Source organism: Ambystoma mexicanum, chromosome 6p (genome assembly GCF_040938575.1).
Source record: "Ambystoma mexicanum isolate Mex_15411 chromosome 6p, UKY_AmexF1_1, whole genome shotgun sequence".
NCBI lineage: Eukaryota > Metazoa > Chordata > Amphibia > Caudata > Ambystomatidae > Ambystoma > Ambystoma mexicanum.
The window spans coordinates 566,587,941-566,603,134 of NC_090935.1; positions in this window are offsets into that span (position 1 = coordinate 566,587,941).

Consider the following 15,194-nt stretch of genomic DNA (forward strand, 5'->3'; position numbering starts at 1 on the left):
GGAGGCTGCCCCACAGTGCTGGGGGGTGGGGGTGGTAGTAGACATGGGTGGGAGCCTGGTGGGGGCTGCCCATGGTGGCTGGGGGGTGGGGGTGGGTGGGAGACATGAGGGGGGGCCTGGTGGAGGCTGCCACTGCACTGCTGGGGGTGGGGGTGATAGGGGACATGAGTGGGGGCCTGGTGGAGTCTGCCCCACAGTGCTGAGGGGGTGGGGGGTGGGAGACATGAGTGGGGGCCTGGTGGAGGCTGCCCCTGCACTGCTGGGGGGTGGGGGTGGTGGTAGACATGGGTGTGAGCCTGGTGGGGGCTGCCCATGGTGGCTGGGGGGTGGGGGTGGGTGGGAGACATGAGGGGGGGCCTGGTGGAGGCTGCCACTGCACTGCTGGGGGGTGGGGGTGGTGGGAGACATGAGTGGGGGCCTGGTGGAGGCTGCCCCACAGTGCTGGGGGGTGGGGTGGGTGGGAGACATGAGTGGGGGCCTGGTGGAGGCTGCCCCTGCACTGCTGGGGTGGGGGTGATAGGGGACATGAGTGGGGGCCTGGTGGAGGGTGCCCCACACTGCTGGGGGGGTGGGGGGTGTGAGACATGAGCAGGTGTGCAGGGTAGTCCCCTGTTTTGTGGGCTGCCTGCAGGGGCCGTGGAGGGTGTACAGGGAACACCTGTGAGGACCCACCCAGCCTAATCGCGTGTGTAACTTCCCGCGCACCCCCGTAATACACGTACCAAGCCAAATCGCGTGTGATAATTCCCGCGCACCCCTGTAATACACGTACCCAGCCAAATCGCGTGTGATAATTCCTGCGCACCCCTTTAATACACGTACCCAGCCAAATTGCGTGTGATCATTCCCGCGCACCCCTGTAATACACGTACCCAGCCAAATCGTGTGTGATAATTCCCGCGCACCCCTGTAATACACGTACCCAGCCAAATCGCGTGTGATAAATCCCGCGTACCCCTGTAATACACGTACCCTGGCTAATCGCGTTTAAAACTTCACGCGTACCCCTGTCATACACGTACCCAGCCAAATCGCGTGTGATAATTCCTGCTTACCCCTGTAATACACGTACCCTAGCTAATCGCGTGTAAAACTTCACGCGTACCCCTGTAATACACGTACCCTGGCTAATCGCGTGTAAAACTTCCCGCGTAACCCTGTAATACACTTACCCTGGCAAATCGCATGTAAAACTTCCCGTGTACCCCTGATATGAACGTTACCCGCTTTTCGTTCCTTGTTTGGCAGCCCTGTAAACTGGTCCAGGGTTAGCGCAGCCCTTTGCGATGATTTAGCAATTTTGATGGCTTTTCCTTGCGCGAGGGCGTTCTTGGGGGCGTTACTGGCGCTGCTGCAGGGTCGCTACGATACTCTGCACCACGGCTGGTTTGGGAGCCTAAAATCCATGAATACGCTGTGCGCGGAAATCGGTTTTGGCGCACGCGCCTGGCGCAGACAATCGCACGCGGACACTCTGCGCCAGCCCGCCTTGCGACACTTTTCTGCGAAATTCTATGAATTACCCTGTAAGTCTTAGCATTCTTTGCAGACAAGAAACAGCATTCACTGACTGTAACTGATTGTGCCATCTTCCTGTGGTCAGACAGGAAATATGCTGGTTGCAAAGAAAAGTCTGAGAATTGTTTAGAAGCAGTAGTAGATTACATTTGGGGGCTACACATCAATGAATCACCTTTTTCTGAGGAGATACAATAGAGGTTGCTTCCATGGAGATAGTCTTAGAATTATTTTGAGTTAGAAGAGTGCCTTTTGTGTCTGTAACTGAGAGCATCATCTATCCTTTTGCAGAGAAAAAGTCTTAACATTATTTCAGGCAGTAGTAGATTGTATTCAGTGGCTTTAACTCAGTGTGCCATCTTTTTATGAAGAGGCAACATAGTAGTTTACTGCATAAGGAACATTAAAATGCTTTAAAGACAGTAGAGTAAAGTCAGTGCTAATGATTGAGTGCACTATATGTTTGTGACAATAATAAATACGAGTGGCAGATAAAAGGTCTGAGAATTTTCTGGAGGCAGGAAGAAAGTTTATTCATCTTTTTGTGGGTTGACAAAATACTGTTTCTTGCAAAGATATTGTATTCAAATTCTTTGATGCAGGAGTTGTGGGATGTTTTAACCCACTATGCTCTTCCCTGCGACATCCCTGTGTGAGGTGGCACCAGAATCAGCAAAATAGACGCAAAACCCCTATGTGCACCAAAACCTATGAACAATTGTGCTTTGAAACCGGAAAAGATGGCTGGCAAATCTACTTTGCCTGTTGTCAGTGGTGGAAGGAGACCTCACTGCTGAAACATGTCACTGGGCTGCCCACCGAGTAAAAATGGAACACTGCAGGAAAGGCAGTGCTTTATTGAAAGAAACCCAGAAATCGCTCTTAAACCCCTTTTTCTTGGTTGCTGAAAATACAGAATGCCAGTCCAAAACATCAGAAAACACCCAATATCTTTGCTGGGTGTTACCTGCCACTTCATTTATGGAATCAATATGAACACACAATGTCAGGAAAAGTGGAATCTATCATAAAAATATCCACAGTAAAAATTGTCCTTGCCTGTGAAAATCTGTCAAAATATGGGCACAGTACCAGTGGCCGCCTGTGACTGTTTCAAACGCTGGCATTTAAACTGCAAATTTGCACCATTAAGATCTAATGTCTTAAATCTAAGTGACCTGTTATTGAGAGGAACATAGGTTGTAACTATTTAATCTCCATTATTTAAAGACTGGAATCAGAGTTCTAGCTGCTTGATTAAAAATTGCAAGTTATATTTTAAATTAAGAAAAATGTTATAAATTGACAGTGTATTTAGCTGAACTCAGAGTCACCAAACCAGTTTTCCCCAGCTTTCCCCCAACAAAAGGCATCCCCCCTGCTTCTCACCAAAGGCCAGGAACTCACATTCAGGTGTTGATTAAGATTGGAGGAGATTTTGGACTGCTGCTCCAGAAGGAGACAATGAACCTTCCTTTGCTGAAAGGATATGCAGATTGTAAGTGTCAACAGTGGCCTCTGCCAGAGGAAGAAGGCAGGGTTTGCTCTTGAGCTACAAAATGGAGGCAGGGATAGACATTTTTGTTGATTCTCAATGGACAGAAAGGATATTTCTAAGAAGACTGACAAAGGACTGTGCGAATTTGTAAAAATTGTAAAAAAACAGTATTGTTAATGTGATTTTTTTGTTCACATTTTAAAAAGGACCCAGAACTCTGTGCGATGTTCTGAGAAGGCACAGTGAAAAGTCTGGTTTTGTAGCAATTGTACTTAAGTCAGAAGCATGAAACTTCATACGATTATGCCCAGATATCAGGTGCACATATGTACACAATGGTGGACAAATCAGATGTTGTGCCCCGGACAAAAGTGTGAAAGTTTGTCAAATCCAGACCCAAGATCCCACTGCAACGAGGATTGGGAGAGAGTGTGCTCCACAAAATATGTGATCTATGTATGTATTGGTATAAAGGTTGTACACATGTAAAGATGTATTATATCAAAAATAGATTGTTTGTGCAAAAGGCAAAGGAGAGGTTTTCCCTGCCTCATAAATCACATCATCATGGGGACACAGTGTTTTCTCATCCAATCAAGGGAGAGAGCAGACTTTAGCGAATAGACTACCAAGGGGGTGCACCTAGGATAATTCAGCTTACCCACCCCTTAGAGACAGCTGAGGACCTGGAAACAAACTGGAAACATACTGATCCACCCACCATCTCAAATTTGGTGAAGCACTCTGAAGGACATCCATTCATACTCCTTGTTCCAGACTCCAAAACTTTGCAAGCAGAAAGGCTCAGAGCATAGCTGAACCACTTTCAGCTGGGCCTAACTTCCAGGACCCATCCCTAACTTAAAGCGGAAACAAAGAAGTAGCCAGGTTGTGCTGTAACTGCTTGCCTGCCAAAGAATTATCTTCATAGCCAGAAGGGAAGATTAAACCCCGTCTGGTGCCGTGCTGTGCTGTGCAGACCTTAGAGTCATTGCAGATCCAGTCCAGTCATGCTGTGCAGTGTAGACCAGAGCGCCTTGCTGTCCAGTATTGCTGTGCGGTGTCCAGAGGGCCTTGCTAATCGCTGACCCATCCAGTCCGGTGTGCCCGGCAGTCTGTCCCAGAAATCTTTGACCAGAACCAGAGCCCTGAAAATTCCATTCAAAACTAGCCTATGTACTGTCCATAGTCATTCCTACCCAAATGAAATCTATCTTATATCCAGAACTGTATTGTTCAAAATCTTTTTTGTCCTGCCTGAAACTTTCTCTCTTGTCCTATAGTTCTTCTGTAATAATATGGTTAAAATTATCTTTGTGCTGATATATTTTATCTGAAGAAGGCAAGCATCTCGGCGGGCAAAAATCTGATCGGTGACCTCCTAGTCTGGCGACTGTGCTGTCGTGTAGTTTGTATCTTCATAGTCCATCCCTAGTGTAAAGAAACCTTGTTTGTACTTTTAAAAGCGCATCCTTGTTTTACATTTTTCCTCTATCTGAAAAAATGACCTCCACGAAAATGTTCCTAACTTCTTCATACTTTATGCTAGAAACGAAATTTAAGTGTCTACTTGAAGCTAACATCCTAAGGTTTCTTAAAAACCCACCTTCTTATAGTTATTCCACAATCGCGTTTACCGCACGCGGAAAAGTTTGCCGCAAATTTTTCGTTTGGCTCAAATATATAACATGTGAAATAGCTTTTCATTGCACCCAACCTCAACATTAAGTTTTCAACTTGCTTATTACTCTCAAATCGTTGCTAGTGTTTGTCTGATACCATACAAAGCAGCTCCCATGAGAATTTCAATAATTTCAGTGAATTAAATAATTTTCAGTGTTTTACCTCATTCATTCAAAGCCAACTTTAAAACCGTTTTTTACAAGTTTGTAATCATTCCTGTTTGTCTCTTGTGTTCGCTGGGGGAAATTGGGATTGAGGTATGTGTAGGTGGAAAGAGCAATCACATTGCAATTTGATTGAACACATAAAAAAGTCTTATTTCTGTGCTACATTATTTTTCCCATCATTGCTCCTTGTGGTTAAAGAGATTGTTTAGTGTGACATCACCCTATTGGTGATCATTGTATACTCATTAAAATAGTGTGATATATTGTGCAATACATAAATAAATATTTTTTACTTTGCAAACCAGCCTGATTCCTGGTTCAGTGTGTGTCACAGGTTTCCCCCCTTCTCACCTGTCTGTGTTGTTTGTTGGAGTTCTTCGATGAAGTCTCCTTTCGCACAGTTTGGGTCTTGTTTAACCCTGTGCGTAGGTCCTCGGGTTCCAGCGTGCGTTCTGCGTCCCGTCTCCAGGGAACATTCAGATGTCCGGGAAAGATCCAGGAAACGGCGAGGAGTTCAGTCGGGAGACGAGTGCAATGGAGATCCGGGAAGCAAACTGAGGACAAGAAAGGGAAGGATGAAGGAGGAGGAATTTAGGGGATCACGAACCAGGAATCAAAGGAATTCGCAGTATGAACTACAGCAGCACACGTCTGACCACTGCAAGTGGTAGCGTAGAAACACACAGGGCCGCAGGGGCGTGTCAGCTTTTTCGAATGTAGTGCGTATGACGCGGAGACTGGTAAACAGCGTTCCGCGTTCGGCGGCCATCTTGGGAGTACTGCTGAGTGCAGGCCCCTATGGGTCAGGGACCCTGAAGTCCAGAAAGGACGCGTCCGATGGTTCATGACAGCATGCCTCCTCCGAAGGCTTGTTCCTCGGGTTTGCCCGGGTGTATAAGGTGGTACCTTCGGAGTAGTCTGGGGGCATTTAGTTTTGAGGCTGGTTCCCAGGTGCGTTCACTGGGAGAGTACCCTTTCCACTCGACCAGATACTGTAGCTGACCACTTCTGTACCTGGAGTCACATATTCTGGACACTTTGTATTCTAACTGATCATCGACAACCACAGGGGTACATCTTGGAGCAGTCCGGGAGGACTGGATGTATGGTTTCAACAGAGAAGTGTGAAAAACTGGGTGGATCCTCTTCCAGGAGTCTGGTAGTTTGAGTCGGAAGTGTTGAGGCAGTTGTTTCGAGGATAGCCAGACCTTATCACCCAGTGCATAGGAAGGCCCTGGTGTTCTTTTGGAGTCTGCATAGTGCTTGGTGTTTGTTCAGGCCCTTTCGAGGTGTTCTTTGGCTTCCTTGTGTATGTTGATGAGGGTTTCAATCCAGGAGTTGACTGTAGGAACTGGTGTAGGAAGGAGGAGGAATTTAGGGGACCGGGAACCAGGAATCAAAGGAATTCGCAGTACACACTACGGCTGCACATGTCTGGCTACTGCAAGCGGTAGCGTTGAGACGCTTAGGGCCGCAAGGGAGTGTCAGCTTTGTAGATCGTAGTACGTAGTGCTAATAGCACCATGGTCCATGCCGGTAACTTACCGACTCCGCCATGGGGAAAGGGGGAATTACCACCCCATTACAAGGTTGGCGGGGCGGTAATTCCCCCTTCCTCCATGGCATTTCCCCATTCCCATTTTTGCCCCATAGGGCATAATGGGAATGGGGAAGGCGGTAATTACGGTACCGCAAATTACGGTACCGTAATTAGCACCAAGGTCCCTTTGCGGGTCCATTCCTTAACGGCTGGTAAAACCAGCCATTAAGGTGGGAACCCGCAAAGGGACCTAGTAATCAGGCGCTAAGGGATTACCGGTACGGGTACCCTTACCGGTACCGGTAATACCTTAGCGCCAGGGTCGTAATGAGGCCCCATGAAATCCTCATCCACTGCATCATCAATATTATGGAAATTGAAGGCTTAGCCTCAGAATGGATTCATTATATTGTGAAAGAGAGGAGTCAAACTATTAAATTAAGCAATTGTATCTTGCTGCCCTTTCAGTTACCTGTGGGGTGTTGCAGGGCTCATGTATCTCCCAATTGTTATTCATTATCCACATGTTTTCATTTGTCCAGTCAGTGGCGGGCTTTGGACTTGGATGTCAACTGATTATGAACAATATCCTGATCTGGCTTTACCTTCACAGCTATTCTGGAAGAAGTGTCAGTGGTGACCAACAACTGGCTTCTCCTCAATGGTTATAAGATGGCTGCCCTGCTCGTGAGCTGCTCATCCACAGCGCCACATGATTCCCAAAGGCCGTAACTCCATTGCTCACCATGTGCTGTTATTCCAGGTAGCAGCAATATCAATACTGCAATATTGTATATTGTATTTCAGTCTATGCTGGCATCAGTAACAAATGAACATCTATGTAAATCTGATCATATCTCTCCTAAAATCTGCAGCCAATAGGGCAATGATTTTTTGCTGTATCCTCTAACATTCTCAGGGCTTGGGTCGTAAGAACAAAGGCCCTTATCTCAACTAGCACAAACCACAGAAGTGAATTCTACTGGTAACCTCGGTGAGGGGGATGGTAACACAAGTGGTCCCTGCCATCATTTTATGTGCAGGATGCCTGGCGATCCAGGATTCTTTGGCATAGTTCAAACATGTATGCCACTGTGTATTTTTCTTATCAAGTTTGGTTTTATATAATTCAGTGTGTGTGTATACATATTCTAAGCATGGTAATAGGTATTTTGTTACTTGCGTTAATGAATTCGTGTAGTTTTAGTATTATAGGAGGTTTTAAAGTGTGGAGGAAGTGTATTCATATGTACTGATGAATAGTTTGTTCATTGCTGTTTTGCACATTAATGCTGGTATAATTCTATTCTGCATTGCCCTGCGTGGCATGCAAATTTTATTTTTGTTCATGTGCTTTGCATATACTTTTATGGCTTTGCCGAAAGAAAGAAATACAACACATTTCTTTTCAGCCCAGCAGTCTTTAGGCTGGCTAATGAGAGACAAATTATGCCAATTATGGTTTTGTCTCTGGTATCAAAAGCTCTTAATGGAGCTCCCCACCCTCCAACTATCTGGTTGGAGGTACTGCCTGGCCATTCTCTTGTAGCTGAACTACAAGACCACAGATTTTGGAAAGCACGGATGGATGGTAAATCATTCAGAGTTCTTAGCAACTGGATGTAGATTACCTTTTCACAAGACATCAGATGTACATCTTTTGAGTATTTTTACAAAAGATGTAAGCAGCATTTTCTAAATAGTTAGGCTTTTTGTTATTGCCTGGAAACCTTTATATATATTTGTTGACTGAACATTTTCTTACTTTATTTATTTTGTGCTTTTCTTTTTGTTTTAATTTGTTCTTATTGGATTATAGGCCTCATCTTGAGTTGGGCGGTAGCCCTTAAATGTGGTGGTAAAGCTATTACCACGGCATTTAATGGTCAGCCAAACATGAGTCTGGCAGCATTTACCCCCAGCTAAAAAATGGGGGTAAATGCATCAGAAAAATGCCCATTTTTGGGTGCAATTAGCGTGGCGCTATTGGTGTGCGGTAATTGCACCAAAAATGCCCCATTGGATCCAATGGACCAAAGGGGAATGGGGAATACCCATTACCGCCGAACCCTCGATCCGGAGCTAATAGCGCCAGACCGGGTGGCAGTAACTCTATTAGCGCAGGCGGTATCCCACAGGTAACACAGCCGGGATACCAGCCAACTCGTGATGAGGCCCATTGGTTTTTAAATGTTTCCATTAACCTTATGTTTTGTATTGTTTCACTTCTAAAGTGTTTCTCTTAATGAGCACGTTTTTAGTACTAGTAACTTACTACTTGTTTGTGAACAAACATGCTTAGATTCATTGAGGACAGAAGAGTCGATTCAGGTCCATTGACTGAGTGTGTCATACTTTAGTGACAAGAGAAAATGCTAGTTGCAGAGAAAAAGTGGTGGAATTCTTGGATGAAGGAAAGAGCACTATTGTCTTTCCATCTTTTTGTCCCAAGCTAAAAATACTTGTTGCTTGTGAGGAAAAAGTCTTACCATTTTTTGGAGGCAGGAGAGTGCATTCAATGGCTGTAACTTAGTGCATCATCTTTCAGTAATAATACAACATACTAGTTGCAGAGATTCATCTTGGAACTCTTTGTAGGCCAGTGGGAATTGTATTCAGTTGCTTCAATTCATTGTGCCATCATTCATCAAACCGGCGGGTCCAGCTTTCAACACCTAGCACCACAAAGCTGGTACGCACTACCCACTGCACTGAGAAACAAAAAATCCTACAATGCATTCCGTAAACTGCTGAAAACCACCCTTTTCAACGAACCCGTCTTTTCACCTTTCTTATGTATGTTGACTTTATGTAACTCAATGAACCTACCTACATGCTGTAATGTATCCCTGTACCAAGTGAGCATACTATAACAGCTGCACGATGCCCCTGGGCCGATGTGCACTATACAAATTCAAATAAATAAATACATTCTGTGAGGAGAGACAATAATAATTATGTGTGAATTCAAAGTCTTAGAATGTATTGTGGATAGGAGTACATTACATTCAAATGATGTAAATCAGAGAACCATCTGTTTGTGAGGGGAGGGGCTACAAAAGTAGTTAATTGCCAAATGTATTCTTAGAATTATTTGGAAGTGTTTGTATAAATATAAACTTTGGTAATAGGAAAATCTGCTCTGCTCCAACGTAATGTACCTGCACCAGAATCACTAACATTGTCTCTCTCACTAAAATATGACGTGCTTAGTTAAGGACACTGAATTCACTTTACTTTCTCCAAATAATTCTAAGACGTGTTTTCATGAGTACCAATTATTTTGTCTAATCACACAACAGGCACACTCATTTTTGCAGCCACTCAACGTAATGACACCTGACTTAACAAAAATAAGATTTCTTTCTTTGCCAGTAATCCATATTTTGTCTTGCCACAACAATCTGGCCCACTCAGTTACAGCCATTGATTGGACTCTACTGCCGCTAAAAGAAATCAAATACTTTTTAAAAATAAAAACAACTGCTATTTTGTCTCTTCGCAAAAAGAAGGAATACTGATTAACAGGAACTAAGTCTCATACTCTTGTCTATAAATTTGGTTAAAACGTTTACTTTTCAAGCAACAACTAGATTTACAGCCACTGACTATAACCTCCTGCGGCCTCGTTGGAATTATGAGACATTACACACAAGAAACAAATAGTTTGTCTCGTCATAAAAGTAATATGGCACACCCAGTTGCAGTCATTGGGCCTCGTTACGAGTCATCGGTATGGAAATAACGCGGCGGTAAACCCACCGCCACTATTGTTTCCATACCGGGTGATCTCGAGTCCTGCAGGCGGAGGTGTCATTCCAGCCAGGTCTGACCTGGCAGGTTTAACACCGCCCGCCTGCAGGCGGACGTGGAAACACCGGCACCATCACAAGTTGGTGCCGCTGTTTCCATGGTCCCCATTCCCATTGAGTCCCATGGGACTCAATGGGAATGGGGATTTACCGAATTCCGCCTCCGGAATTCCCTGGTCACTGGGGTTGCAATGCCCCGGTAATTGCGGGAATCACGGAGGCGGAATGATAGTATGAGTCCGGCGGTAACCAAGCCGGAAAAACCGGCAGGTTACCGCCGGACTCGTAATGAGGCCCACTGACTGTAATCGACTCATTATTCTAAAGAATTCTAGGACTGTTGTCATTGCAAGTAACATGTATTTTGTCTCCTCAGAAAAATATTGCTCGCTGAGTTACAGACACTAGAGGCACTCTGCTGCCTATCAAAAACATTTGCCCCAGTGAATCACTTTTACAAAATGTATTGAGATAACATGGTATATAAAATGCACACAATACATCTATCTAGTCACAATATTTAAAGGTTTTCTTCCACTTTGTACACATTAAAATGTTTTAAGCTCTACGTGTTTTAAAGGCAAACAAGCAATCCATTTCTCAACAGTTACTCCATCTTCGCCAGGAACAATTCCTTTTTGAAGTCTAAGACCTTTTCTTTGCAAATAAGAAAAAATGTATCTGACTACCAGGGCCATCATAAGGATATGTAGTCCCCGTGACACACTGATACATTTGGGCCCACTTCAACCAAAAAAACTAAGGAATCAGCGAATCTCTATTCACCCAGTCATCTCAATCAAAGCCCATGACTAGATGGGCTGTCCTGGGCGTGATCACGATCAATCATCAAAATAAGCAGAGGGATCCCTTTGAAATCCCTGATTCCCTTATTTGTTTTGGAATCAGAATGATAAAGAAGTTCCATTTCAAGGGCACCGATAGCAGTCCACAATGAGGGTTCTAGCATAGCTATAGGACATATTTTAACAACAGCAGGCACAAAGAAGGCATATGGTGTATGGGCTGTAGTACAGGTGTAGAAAGCAGATCAAAAGCCATATACAAATTGTAAACAATACCACAGCATAGATGCAGAATCTGATTACTAGCCTCACAGAATGTTCAGCTTTCTCAGGCCTATGGATTCAAGAGACAGATTGGAAGCAGTGAGGAGGGCACACATAGCATACATACATGGGCCATAAGTTACTCGGAAGGAGCAGGTATCCAAACAAATTCTGTGTTTAAAAAAGGGTTACAGTTTTTGGAGTCGTGTTAACTTAAGTGAGTCAAGAACAAATGACTTTGTGGTATGAGATGTATGAATGCTATCATTATATGAAGCAACACTGCAGGTCGTTAAACCTTGAGTGAGTTTTTTTAAGATTGTGTCCTGGTGACTAAATCACTTTTTGGAATTTCTAGAAGGCAGGAGGAGATTACATTGAGTAGCTGTCATTGAGTGTGCCATCTTAGTGCTGTGCAGGGAAGAATTTCAGTGACTACTTTGTCTGACGCAGGCACGCATGCCTTGTATTGTCAGTGGGAAGTGACATAACCATCTTGAGGGCCAACATGTCTTGAGGACCTGAATGTGCTAGAGGGAGAGGGAAGCATGTGTCTAGAGGTAACTTTACATTACCCACAACAGCTATTGTGCGCACTGGGGAAGTCGGAATTGGTTGTGGTCAATTTAAGGCATATGTCACATTCCGCAGCACCTGCAGCCCAAGAGACAGTTCTCCATGCTCAGGCATCGCAGTCCGATGATGAAAAGAAGGTTCAGTCCATGTTGTTTCGGGCATTGTCTCGGGCATGTGCAGATTACCTCTACTGATGTGCTGGACAAGCAATACACAGTATAGCGGAGCACGAGGAGCCAGGAGAAACAACACACGGCGTACATGAGAATGAAGAAGAGGGAAGACATAACACATAGTGTAGCGGAGCAAGATATGGATGTTTCTGATCTTCACTAATTACATCCACAAGTCTGGTAATAATGATAACAAGCTACTTACAGCTATATGTAGTCATGGCAGCATCAAGTCTTGATCTTCAAAACATTTAGTATGAAGGAGGATGAAGAGGAATACAGTGCCACTATTTTAGATATGGGAGGGAAAGACCAAGCTGCGGCCTAGTTGGTTGACCATGTCTTTCAAACACAGCCTATAAAATATGGAGGTGCTGAATATCTTTGGGTGATAACCAGGTAACCAGGTCACCAATCCTACAGTACACAAACCATCCCGTTGACAGTCAAATGAACATAGCACGCCTTTTTCTCACCAAGTATATCCAAAGTGTGTTTTTCTTTCAACCAAGACAAGTTTCAACAACATACTGCCACCTACATAGTGAACCAGTGAAGCCTGGGACCAACTCTATTACCACATCTTCGCAGTCACATATGATGTGGTACCATGCACAGGACTTGGATGAATAAGCAGCTAACCACAATAACAGCCCTCGCTTGTTCAATCACTACAGAAAATATTTCGGCTTTGCAAACATTGTTCTGGATGCCAAGCCCAGCACAGCTCTCTCAGTAATTTGACTTTTTATTGATATTTAAATATCGGCTCTCGGGCAATGCACCCAGTGTTACAATCCCTTCATCTCAGTGAGTTGCCTCTGTCACATTTTTTTATGTGTCCCCATCACAAATGTGCCTCTCCACTCCCTCCATTGTGTGAAGCAAGACACAAAACAACTGCCCACGTGCATGGTTTTAGCCATACCCAACAAGTTAAAAGATCCATTCCTGCTAAGCAGACACCTGATGTCTTCCCCAAGATGGCATAGAGCATATGACGACATACTGTTTCACTCTTAAGCGTATATAACCCTGCACAGACCTTCATATTCAAGCCATTTGTAGTGAAGAGGTTTGGCTACTCAATTTGGAAAAAGGAGGAGTGTGGGTTTGAAATTCTTGTTCAATGCCTTTTTTTGCAATGAGCTGTACACACATATTCACTCCCTCTCTTTCTAACTGCCTCTCACTTTCTCGTTCTGTCTCCCTCTGTCTTTCTCTATTCATACAGTCATATGCATGTTTGCTAGGGTCACCCCACCCATTTTTGAGAGGTGTGTGGCCAGAGAACAACATATCTTGAATGGAACGCCTGTGTCTTTTGCAAACCAAAGCTACTGAACATGACATGATTTAATTGTACTAACATTTTTTCTCTCACTGTGTCTCTGTCTCTCTCTTTGTCCCTCTCTCCTTGTATCTCTCTGAATGTTACTTCTCTCTATCTCTCGCTTTCTCTCGGCCACACTCTTCTGTTCATCAGTCCCTCTCTCTATGCAATTTCTTTCTCTCTCTCTCACTCTGTGGGGGGGACATTACCGGTTACCGGGTACGGGCTCCTTGAATGAGGAATTACTGGGCCATTCCAACCTTGCAGGACCCGGTAATTCCTCATTCAAGGGACACAGACCCGGTACATCCCCATTCCCATTCAAGATCAATGGGAATGGGGAGGGAGCTAACAAGGGCCCTGTTAATAACGGGCCCCTTGTTAGCTCCCTGGTCGGCTAACGGGACCCGCTAAGGGAACCTGATTTTACCAGGCACCCTTTGCAGGTCCCGCAAGCAGACTCGTAATGGGGGGGTAAGGGGTTGACGGCTCCGACACCATTACCATCACCGTTAAACCCTTACCGCCAAGGTCGTAATAACCCCTATGTCTCTGTGCAACAGGGCCTGCTCACAGCCCATATCAGGGGCTGTGAGCAGGCTCTCCTTGCCTGTGTGCCTGAGAGAGGACAGGCCCCCTCTCCACCCCTCATTACCTATACTGATGGTGGCATTCCCTGCCATAGAAGACAGCAGAGCAGGAGCCTGAGGAGATGCCACAGAAGACAAGATCCTGTCGCCGAAGGTCAGCATGCAAATAGTGGGATGCAGCAAATGCGGCAACACTGGCTACCAGTGGACACCGCCAGGAGGTGAGCGTGGCTCCAGTTGACAATGTCACCTGGAGCCCACACAGGCAGTAGGATTGTTATTATAAACTATAGGTCTCTCAAGGCTTTATTCCACTAGCCCACTAGGGTTATCATTATTATATAAAAAGGCCCATGGAGGCCTTTCAACCAAAATCCCAGGACCAAATCAGGGTCCTTGATGGAAAGGGGTGAGGCTTACAAGCCCACTTTTGCCCTTCCATGGCCTTCCCCTGTCACACACCCTGGAGACAGGTAAGTGAAGAGTGTAAGGAGCAGAGGTAGAGTAGGAGTAGCCACGTGGTAGTGGTCATAGTAGCAGAGGCAGTAACAGTAGTAGGGAGTAGAGATAGTAGGTGGCAGGAGTAGCAGAATTGCGAGTGAGAGCAACAGGCACTAGAGTGGTAGTTGGTAGCAGAGGTCGATTGTGCTCACTAGTGATTAGAGAGATAAAAAGGTTGACAGTAGTAGTCATAGGAGGTAAAAGAAGTAGAGGCATAGTGTTAGTAACAGAGTAAGAATAGTAGTAGTGGAGTGATGGGAGTGATGGGGTAGTAGAATAGGAGTAGCTAGTGGGAAGAGAATAGAGAGAGAGCCTCTATAACAAGAATAGCAAAATTCAGGGAGGTAGATTGGGAGAAAGTAGGAAGGGAACAACAGAGGTAACAGGAGGTAGCTACAGTAAGAAGTGAAGAAGTAGAGAAGCAAGATTAGAAGTCAGAACAAAGGTTGGAGGTGGCAGGAGTGAGAGATTAGAGGGACAGTAGTACAGTGGGAGGAGAGTATCTTGGGACATAGTCCAGGAGGGGTCACGTGAGACAGTGTGTGCAAGACAAGCAGGTGGACCGAGGGCGGGACTGGGAACCAAAAGTGGCCCTGGAATTTTTTTTCATTTTTCAAAGTGGCCCTATAAGAACATGTTGAATAAAGTTAGTCAAAATGAGTGCATTTAAAGCAGGTTTTAAACATATATGGTGTAAAAAGATATGTTTTAAATAAGTTCATGATCAAACAAA